The sequence below is a fragment of the Conger conger genome, chromosome 1, assembly GCF_963514075.1.
Source record: "Conger conger chromosome 1, fConCon1.1, whole genome shotgun sequence".
Lineage (NCBI taxonomy): Eukaryota > Metazoa > Chordata > Actinopteri > Anguilliformes > Congridae > Conger > Conger conger.
Genome location: NC_083760.1, coordinates 83,610,347 through 83,620,416, shown reverse-complemented (window position 1 = coordinate 83,620,416; position 10,070 = coordinate 83,610,347). Strand labels below are relative to the sequence as shown.

The 10,070-nt window shown below is 40.2% G+C and overlaps 1 protein-coding gene across 2 annotated transcripts in view; it reads left to right on the top strand.

The window, feature by feature from the left end:
• The first annotated feature begins 8,522 nt into the window (after positions 1-8,522).
• The window catches only part of LOC133132825 (CD276 antigen-like), a 137,311-nt gene continuing 135,763 nt past the window's right edge, over positions 8,523-10,070 (top strand). The window contains exon 1 of one of the 2 annotated variants that reach the window (XM_061248652.1): positions 8,523-8,609. The gene's annotated coding sequence lies outside the window, so the exon portion shown is untranslated. The remainder of the gene's footprint in view (positions 8,610-10,070) is intronic. The other variant, XM_061248619.1, reaches the window with a different exon arrangement.

The following is a 10,070-nucleotide window of genomic DNA, read 5'->3' as shown; positions in this document are numbered from 1 at the left end:
AAAACGTTTTGCGTATTCAGTCCAAACGCATCTTAAACATGCCGTGAAGACAGAACATAACAGACAGAACAGACTGAATACGCATGAGCTTCATTGTTTCTATGTGGATAATGTCTTCCACTGCTCCGAATAATGGGAAAGTAACCTATTTAGCTAGCCTACCATTATTTCCTAAACATGAATACCCTTACATTACATTACATTAATGGCATTTGGCAGACGCTCTTATCCAGAGCGACGTACAACGAAGTGCATACCCATAACCAAGGATAAGTGCGCTGAAAGACCCTAGAGGGAAGTACAAATTCAACTGCTACCTGCACAACAAAGATAAGGACCAGGGCCTATTTGTTTTTTGTTTTTGTTTTTTTGCTCAGCAAAAAATAACGCTTATGATGGCGATATTTCATCGACACAAGACATCAACACAGATGACGGTGAAGCCAATAAGCTTGTTGATTTTCTTGATTCCCCTCGTTCGCTCCTTTGCTCCAGTCAGGTCCATAAATATTGGGACATCGACACAATTCTCATCTTTTTGGCTCTATACACCACCACAATGGATTTGAAATGAAACAGATGTGCTTTAACTGCAGACTTTCAGCTTTAATTTGAGGGTATTTACATCCAAATCACCAAAATTTTTGTTTTTCTCCAAATTTAACTGAAACAGTTACCAGTTGGATTTCACATTGTTAAATTTGCCTAGAAAACGATGTGCATAAAGGGATATCCACCCAACCGGGAAGCATGCCCCCTGCCCAAGGCCCATTCACCCATCTAGTGATGGATTACATAGATACCATCCATAGTCTGCCGCAATAGTCGAGAGATGCAACAGCATTCTCAAAAAAAAATTATAATAATCAAAGCGTGCAAAGAGAGAGGAATGTCATGGATCAAGTGCCTGCCCCTAGCTCTCATGGCCATGTCATTATCACGGCCAGTCTTTTTAACACCCTTGACACTCCTTGAAATGATCACAGGGAGGGTAATGAATGTTCCAGCAACCAGGCCCAGGACGGGAGAAGTAAGTTTGGAGGTGTTAGAATCAGAACTTGGGGGGTATTTGAAAAACTTGAATTGGGTTGTCAGTGTCATTTATTCCCAGAACAAACAGGCCCACCACCAAAAGCAGAGGAAGGAGAACAGCTGAAGGTGATCCCCGGCGACTGGGTCTACGTGAAAAATATTCAAGCAGAAGTGGAAACACTCCAGACAAGTGGGGCCCTAAGTGGGGTGATATTTTCCACACCCACAGCAGTTAAAGTCAAGGAAATCACACCATAGATACACTTAACCCATTGCCGACAAGCCCCAGACCCAACCGACCACGATCAGAACTTGGGATAGGACATCTTGGATTACTTACACTAATATTCTTTGCCTTTGTTAGGGAAAATGCCCTCTTTAACATTTTACAGGTGAGCATCGTCTGATGAAACAGATCCCAGTAAAACAACAATAGCTATACTTGAGTTTGGCTTTCGTGTTTGTTTTCTGGGAGGTGGCACGGGGTGAGAAAGCTTGCTGGCTTTCTGATTTCAATCAGACATAGGCCCTTGAGCAAGGCCCTTAACCCTGCATTGCTCCAGGGGAGGATTGTCTCCTGCTTAGTCTAGTCAACTGTACGTTGCTCTGGATAAGACCGACTGCCAAATGGCATTAATGGAATGTAATGTAACATGAAGCTGGTCATTCTGTAATAATAGCAAAATTGTGGGGATCAAAGCCTCCACCTTGTGGAAAAACTATGGTCAGTCAAGATGCTGGAGGAGTTAATACGACAGAAAAGTTTATAATTCCTTTACTGGTTCAGGATAACAATGCGGGTTCTACTATCATACTATCAGTGATCGAGGAACTAGGATGTAGCAGAGGGATTGAGAATGTGTAGAAGATTGATGTAAAAGATGTATTGAACAGAAGAAAAAGGGGTGTGAGTACCTTGCTCAGACACAGGACGAACTGGTGAAAAGTCAGTGATAATTAAAGGAAAACTGCATGTTGGGAAGGAGAAGAGATTTTGAATATGAGCTGAAATGGTATGGTGAAACTAAATTGTGTACTACATTGTTTTTGGTTGGACACAATTTTTGCATTGTCTGTACAATTGAGCGCAGCACAACAGCCATTTTGTACCATTTTGGGAAGCGCACCCCATGTGTCTCTGTGTAAAGCCTCAAACAAAAAAATGGGAGAACACAGGACCCTGGGTTAAATTATGTTTGGACTACAGACTGGGAAGATACTGGAGAACTCATAAAATATTCTCCCTCTCTGTTACTGCACACCAGTTTCCAGATTCTCTGACAGCATTCATGCATTGCCTTGTGACACTCACACGTATTTGCATGTGTCAGACCCAAAACTGAGTGCACAGTAAACACTGTGCTCCAGTTGTATCTAACCTAAACTACTAGTTTGGCCCAAGTCCCGGGCAATGCAAAACATTTCACTGTGATCGATCTTGCTAATGTTTTTTTTTTCAATATGCCGGTTGATATTGATTCCCAGAACTGGTTTGCTTTTATGTTTAAGACAAAACGATACACCTGGTCTAGACTACCACAAGGGTATTCTCTGCTGCTCTGTTGGAGAATTCAAAACAATTCCAAATACTAATTCAGTATGTTGTTGACATTCCAAATTCAAGATTCACTCAAGCTGCTAAAATTCCTAGTAACAGGCCCGCAAGGTCAAACAAGAAAAACTCCAGTTCACCCTGATTGAAGTTATACATCTAGGCCACAAAATTTCTAAAGCAGACAGAATCCAGGCGATTTTCGATTTTCCAATGTAAAAAAACGAAAGGTAGACAGTGGATCCCTGACTACTTGGCCCACGGCCTAAATCTCTCTGCTAACGATAAGGTTACATGGACAGAGACTGCCGACATGTATTTTCAGAAATTAAAACGAGAACTGACATCAGCCCCAACTTTGGGCCTTCCTCACATGAACAAACCCTTTCTTTTGACTGTGAATGAGAAGGCTGGTTATATGACTGCTGTTCTTCTGCAAAAACATGGTGATAGAAACCTGTTGCATATTATTCTCAGAGACTTGATGCTGTCACTAGGGGTCTCCCCCCTTGGCTGCAATCAATTTCAGCAGCTGCTTCTGCTGTGACGGCTTCTGCATCGATTGTGGCATTTTTGGTTCCTCATGCAGCAGCTGAAATTCTGCTAAAGCAGAAAACTGCTCATTTCTCATCAGCCCCACTTCCGGGTCACTTGTTTGCCCAGGCTGCTGAACCTTTTCTTTTTCTTTTTTTTTGCTCTTAAATACACCTGCTATTTGTCCCAAGGTAAAACTGTAAATATTTTCACTGACAGCCGATATGCTTTTCGCGGTAGTGCGATTTCAGAACACTTTGGGAACACAGAGGTTTTCTTACTTCCTCAGGAAAAGCTATTCAATATGGACATTTGGTGCATTGCCTCCTAGAGGCCATTCTTTTGCCTCCATCTGTTGCAATATGTACATTTCCCACTCACACAGAGATTCTGCTGCGAAGGCCACTGCCTCAGAACCGAGAAAAAACTTAATCATTGGTTGCAAAGAGACTCCTCTGAAAGGGCGTACTTTATTAACAAAGGCAGAAGGTATTTCTCGCCTAACCTATGCATCTCATTGTATGTTAATAACAAAACTTGGTAAATAATTGATAACATGCTTTTTAATTTCATATGGAAAAATAGGAACACATTATGTTAGTTATTATGAACAGATATGAATCAGGTGGTCTTAATTTCCTTGACTTTACCACACTTAATAATGCATTCAAAGTCAATTGGATTAAACAATTCTTTAATAATCCCACATTGATTTGGAACTGCATACCCCATTACATATTCTCAAAATTGGGTGGCCTTGAATTTGTTTTAGTATGTAATTATAAGATGCAAAAGATCCCCCTTAAATTATCTAATTTCCATCAACAAATTGTGGGGCACACAGACAAGGGAGTGACTGAGCTAGTAAACATTCAGACTCAGACATCACAGGGGAAGACGAGTGCAAAGACTAATGAATATAAACAGAACAGACATGAATATGAAAAATAATAAATGACAAGAATAATGATAATAAACAATGATAAACCAACACAGGACAGAACACAGGAACATAACACAGATGCTGCTTGCTTGGTATTTATTGGTATTGGTATTGGTATTGGTATTGGTATTTATTGACTAAAATACTAAAATACTAAAAACCTAAAATACTAAAATATTTATTGACTAATGAAATAAGGGAAGTCTCCTTTACAATTATACACAGATATTACCCAGCAAATCTTTATCTTGTAAAGTTGAAAAAGGATATCAATATAAATTGTTCATTTTGTCAAGTGCTCCCAGAAACCCTTCTTCATTTGTTTTGGCATTGTACTCATACCAAAAGGCTGGAAGGACTTAAGTCGATTTATTATTGACAATATTGACTCTGATTTCACACTATGCCTAGAAAATGTTTTGTTTAGTTTCAATAAGAGTAGGAAATAAAATAAAAGAATATTATGTTATTAACCTAATCTATTTCATATCCACAAATCCAAATTTAATAACTCTAAACCCTTATTTAAATTTTTTTTTAATTGAAACCAGTCAATACATGAAAACGATCTTCTCCTCCAATAACAAGATATATTTGTATGAATCATTAATATATTCTGGCTTAAATATGTATATTCTGTCCCCTGGCACTTTTTTTTTTTTTTTGCATTTACTATTCATTGTAATAGAAAATAGAAAATAGGGAAAATCTTCCCTAGTGGATTTCATATTTTGTATACTGAAAAGTACTGCTACTGAATCAACACAGCATACCACTCTGTCTGGTCTCACTTCCTCCACCCACTGTAGGCCTATGATGACCGCCATCATTTCTGCTGTATAAACTGACATTGGATTGACCTGATCATCTTCTTTTTTTTCTTTTTCAGTGTTGATTAACAGCGGGATGCAAATTATGATTTGTGGATTACCGCCACCTACTGAATATTTCACGTCATCACGGTTTATTTTACAGATACTACCTATTGCTGCGCGCTCCACCATCTGGATTCTCTCCAACTTGTTTTAAATCTCACAAACACAGTTTATGACTATAGCTATGAATGCCAAAAACCTTCTACTATCCATGTTTATATCTGTCATACCCCCTTTGTTGTTCTTCCAATGTCCCAGGTCTGTCCTGCTCTTTCCTCCCCCTTTCCTTTTCCTCACTCTCCTTGCTGCCTCTGCGTATGACATTTTATTCTTAACTCTTGTCCTTTCAACTTTCAACATTTTCATTCTCTAACATTGCTTTGCACCCACTTCATGGTTACCCCCACAGTGTAAACAGACAGCCTGTTCTTTTGATAGCTTGAACAGTTCTTCTGTACACCAATCTTTCCCACACCTCTTCCCCTGGGCACCCTTCTCCTACAAACATGACCATAATCTTGGCACCTATAACCACCTCACTCAGTGGAACCCTTGCGAATGCCGTCACTCTAAAGCTGACAAAAATGGAAAAACACTCTCAGGTAACTCACTATCAAATTATAGCAACATTAACCAACTTTCCTGCTCCTTTCCTTTCCAATGACTTTTCATCCATCTCGCCCAACAAACTCTCTCCACATAAAAAAAGACAGCCTTCACATACAGTGCAACTCCACTAACGACCCCCTTTACAGCTGCCTTTTATTTAATTGGGAAACAGACTGGTTCTGCCATACCATAGTTGCTACCTTTTGTGTCAAAACACTGTCTGAGTGGTTGATTACATTACATTATTGGCATTTTGCAGACGCTCTTATCCAGAGCGACATACAGCTGATTTGACTGAGCAGGAGACAATCCTCCCCTGGAGCAATGCAGGGTTAAGGGCCTTGCTCAAGGGCCCAACAGCTGTGCAGATCTTATTGTGGCTGCACTGGGATTAGAACCACCAACCTTGCGTGGCCCAGTCATTTACCTTAACCACTACGCTACAGGCCGCTAGTTTGATAAAACATCGAAATCTAACAATTGTTACCACTACAGTGTAAACAGACAGCCTGTTCTTTTGATAGCTTGAACACTGTAGGAAAAATTCACAGAACAAGATGTTCTTTCCCCGTTTTATGACAATCGATCACAAGTCAAAATCAGACTAAAATATCAAACCATTAGAGTTGAGCAAGCTGGTTCCTCCATAACTCTCAAAGCTTCATGTCAAAAAATATACCAATATGTATGCAGTCTATAATCAATGTATATCACATGTATGCTGCCTATTTACTCATATAATCAATATGTAATCCAATGAACCTATATCATTAAAGCTTATGGAAATGCAAGAAACCACCATTAATCTATTGTTAAAGTACAATTAAGTATGCCTATATATTTTCAAACTGATTAACTGCTCATTTGTGTTGGAAGTATAGTCACCCATATGTATTGAATTGAATAAAATAATGTGTATGCTTAAGAAAAGTTGGAGAGTACAGAATAGCACCATGTTTTGCATGAATTCATAGTTTACGGAACAAGATGTGATAAGAACAAGGCGTCTTGCTTTGTAGGCTGTCTTTGCCAAAATAGTTTGCGGGGCAGGGTGACCTGACCGGCTTGCAGGGCAGGACGTCTTGCTTTGAAGACTGTCATTTTCAAGGAACAAGATGTGATAATAACATTTATTTTTTAAAACAGCTCACAAAGCAAAAATGTGAGCCTGCGCATTGAGGCGCCACAGAGTTATGTTGATTTTCCTGAAGAGCTTCTGCCGTGGTGTCTTTTCCCTCGTGAAGTTGTTTTTTGACAAATTAGAGATTGGACTCAGAATTCCGTCATTTCCTAGACACAACAACACTTCTTCTGTACACCAAACTTTCCCACACCTCCTTCCCCTGTGCACCCTTCTCCTACAAACTGCTGCCACATGACCATAATCTTGGCACCTATCTCAGTGGAACCCTTGCGAATGCTGTCACTCTAAAGCTGACAAAATCTAAAAACACTCTCAGGTAACTCACTATGAAATTATAGCAACATTGACCAACTTTCCTGCTCCTTTCCTTCCCAATGACTTTTCATCCATCTCGCCCAACAAACAAAAAAAAAGACAGCCTTCACATACAGTGCAACTCCACTAACGACCCCCTTTACTTCTACCTTTTATTTCATTTACATTGAAAAACAATATGAATATGAAGCATATGAAGCTCCATATAGGCTATGCTACATTTCTCTAATTGACAGAAATGTTTCTGAATTGGCGTAGGTGAGATGTAACTGACCATAGCCTAGAACATAAACTGCTGCAGTACAAGGCGTTCAGATGACACATCGGGATTCTGGGAATACAGTAAATAGTTTGTATAGATTTGTATAGATTTTTTCCTTTGATCCAATGTTGCTGGTGTCTCGAGGTGAACTGGCTATGGGAATATTTGTGGGCTCAGCAAAGCCCACAAATTTTATAGGAGTCAGGTTTTAAGCGAGCGCTGTGGAACGCTGGATGGCGCCCGCAGACTAAACTGTAAAGCAAAGGATCCGTCCGCGTGTGCTACTTCAGCAATAACAGCGCTGTAGCAATGATTGGAAGTAATGATAATGAGATCCACCATCGCTCTAAAACGCAAGTTAACTTAAGTCTCTCTTTGTACGACTGGTTGTTAAAACGACAAAGAATGCTTTGTGAGTAGCCATAAGATCCGGACATGTGTATGGGTGGGCGAATGAGAAGCATCAATTGTACAGCGCTTTGGATAAAGGTGCTATATAAATCCCAACCATTTACCATTTACATCTCCAGCCTGTTTGGATGTAACGCTACAGTACGGCTAATTGGAAGCGTAATAAATTAGCATTCTGAATCTGATGTAGGCTATTGTGGTATTCACGTATTTAGAACGTTTTGGAAATAATAACTAGCTAAGTAGGTTACTTTCCCATTGTTCGGAGCAGTGGAAGACATTGTCCTCATAGAAACAATGAAGCGCATGCATGTGCTGCCTCGGCAATAAGGTTGTCCCGATTTTCTTTATTCCCCTCGTTCGCTCCTTTGCTCCACATACTTTTTCATTAGCTTGGATATTGTTAGGCATGCAGGCACACAGGCAAGATTTTGCAACATTCATGAGCTGAGAAGGAAAGAAATAGCCTACCAACGCAAAATAAAAACGTATTTATGCGTTATATAATTGTGTATATAACTGAGATCAATGTTTATATGTTCCATTGGAAACATAAATGGACACGATCAATGTCAAAACAAAATCCAGTCCACACACACACGCACACAGGTGTGTATCGGAAGTTCTGAACAGGAAGTCTAATTTTTTAGTCAAGCTCTGTGGAACGCTGGATGGCGGAGCCTTTAAGCCCGAGAGGGTTTTTTAAAAAGGGAATAATTTTATTAACCGAACTTTTATTTTGATAAATGCGAACCGGAAGTCTCCAATTGTGGCCAGCAACATTAGCCAACTTCATGAAGCACGCCCGCAGGCTCAACTGTAAAACAAAGGACCCGTCCACGTGTGCTGCTTCGGCAATAGCAGCGCTGTGGAAATGATTGGAAGTAACGAGACTCCACGAGATCCACGATCGCTCTAAAACGCAAGTTAACGTAAGTCTCTCTTTGTACGACTGGTTGTTAAAACGATTTTTAGACGTATTTAAAACGTATTTAGAAAGGTTTGGAAATAATGGTAGATTAGCTAAATTGGTTACTTTCCCATTATTCGGAGCAGTGGAAAACAATGTCTGTTATTTTCTGATATACCAAGAGTGCTGCTGGTACATATGTTCGCTGTTTTCCAACGTGAACTGTCTTGATCATGTGTTGATATGAGTATGACATTAGTCATAAGCAGTGCTTGAAGTGGGCCGGTACTCACCGGTACGCAGTACCGGAAGTTCTACATTTTACTCTGCGGAGTACCGGCACACTCACACTGCTCTGATCACTGATCGGAATCCTCGTTGCTTCAAACGGGAACCGGCAAGTCTTCTGCAGCTATGCTCAGTGAGCATTATGTCTTCTTCGCGGGGCTTTCTGGTGCCGCCACAGCACCCGACCGCGATGCTGCCCCCGTGTCTGTGTTCACAGATGGTATTGCACCCCCAATACTTATTTTTACAGCAAAGACGTCTGACTGCAGCACAGAGCTCAACTCAACTCAAACTTTATTTATAAAGCACATTTAAAACAACTGTAATTGACCAAAGTTCTGTACAAGTATAGTGTGAAAAATCGTTTAGCAAAAAAAAACCTAGGTGTCCCTTATTTCCATTTCAGGGAGTTGGCAACCCTAGTAATTACGTTTCGCTATGAATCGTCATGTACTACGTCTACAACTAGGGAGGGCAAAGTGGAGCTTTAGAATGTAGACCGCTGTGTGTGCACGTGAGCTCGCCAATAGGTTTCTCACAGAAAACGTAATTTGTCCACTTTTTTACTTTACAGTAGAGGTGATCAAACTTACAATAACTAAGTGCTAGTGTGTTCTAAGCCTTTACTGGTCCCTGTACGATGTTAGCATGATGTAGCTAGCATACGCGAATAGCACAAAGCCATACAATTAGCTTTTTAACGGCACTTGGTCATTCGAACGATATAAATGAAAGCATTCGATTAAGTTCGACGGCACCGGAATTTTCTGTCGTACCGTCCATAAAGTCCCACCATAGGATTTATTTTAATCTTTAAAAGTTATACATTTTCTGAATCGTCATTAATTCATCTTGTTTCTATCAGTGATTCGGCGTGATCGGACAGTTCTGTAGCTATGTAAATGACGTCAGAAGGATACAGCACTGTTATTTGCTACCTAAACTTTGACGCACGCTCGAGAGCGTTAACATGATTGAAGTCTGACATGTCTATTGTCAAAATCCATTGAAACTATGAAAAAGTAACCAGGGACTTTGGACTTATAAGGCTGGACATACCGAGTACCCAGCAAAAATATTGACCTGGCTCCAGTCACACTTTTGACAGTTCGAACTGCCACCAACTGCCATGTATGAGCGCGTGAAGTAAACCAGCAAAAGCTATTGTTGTGTCACCATTTTCGAGCTCCATATA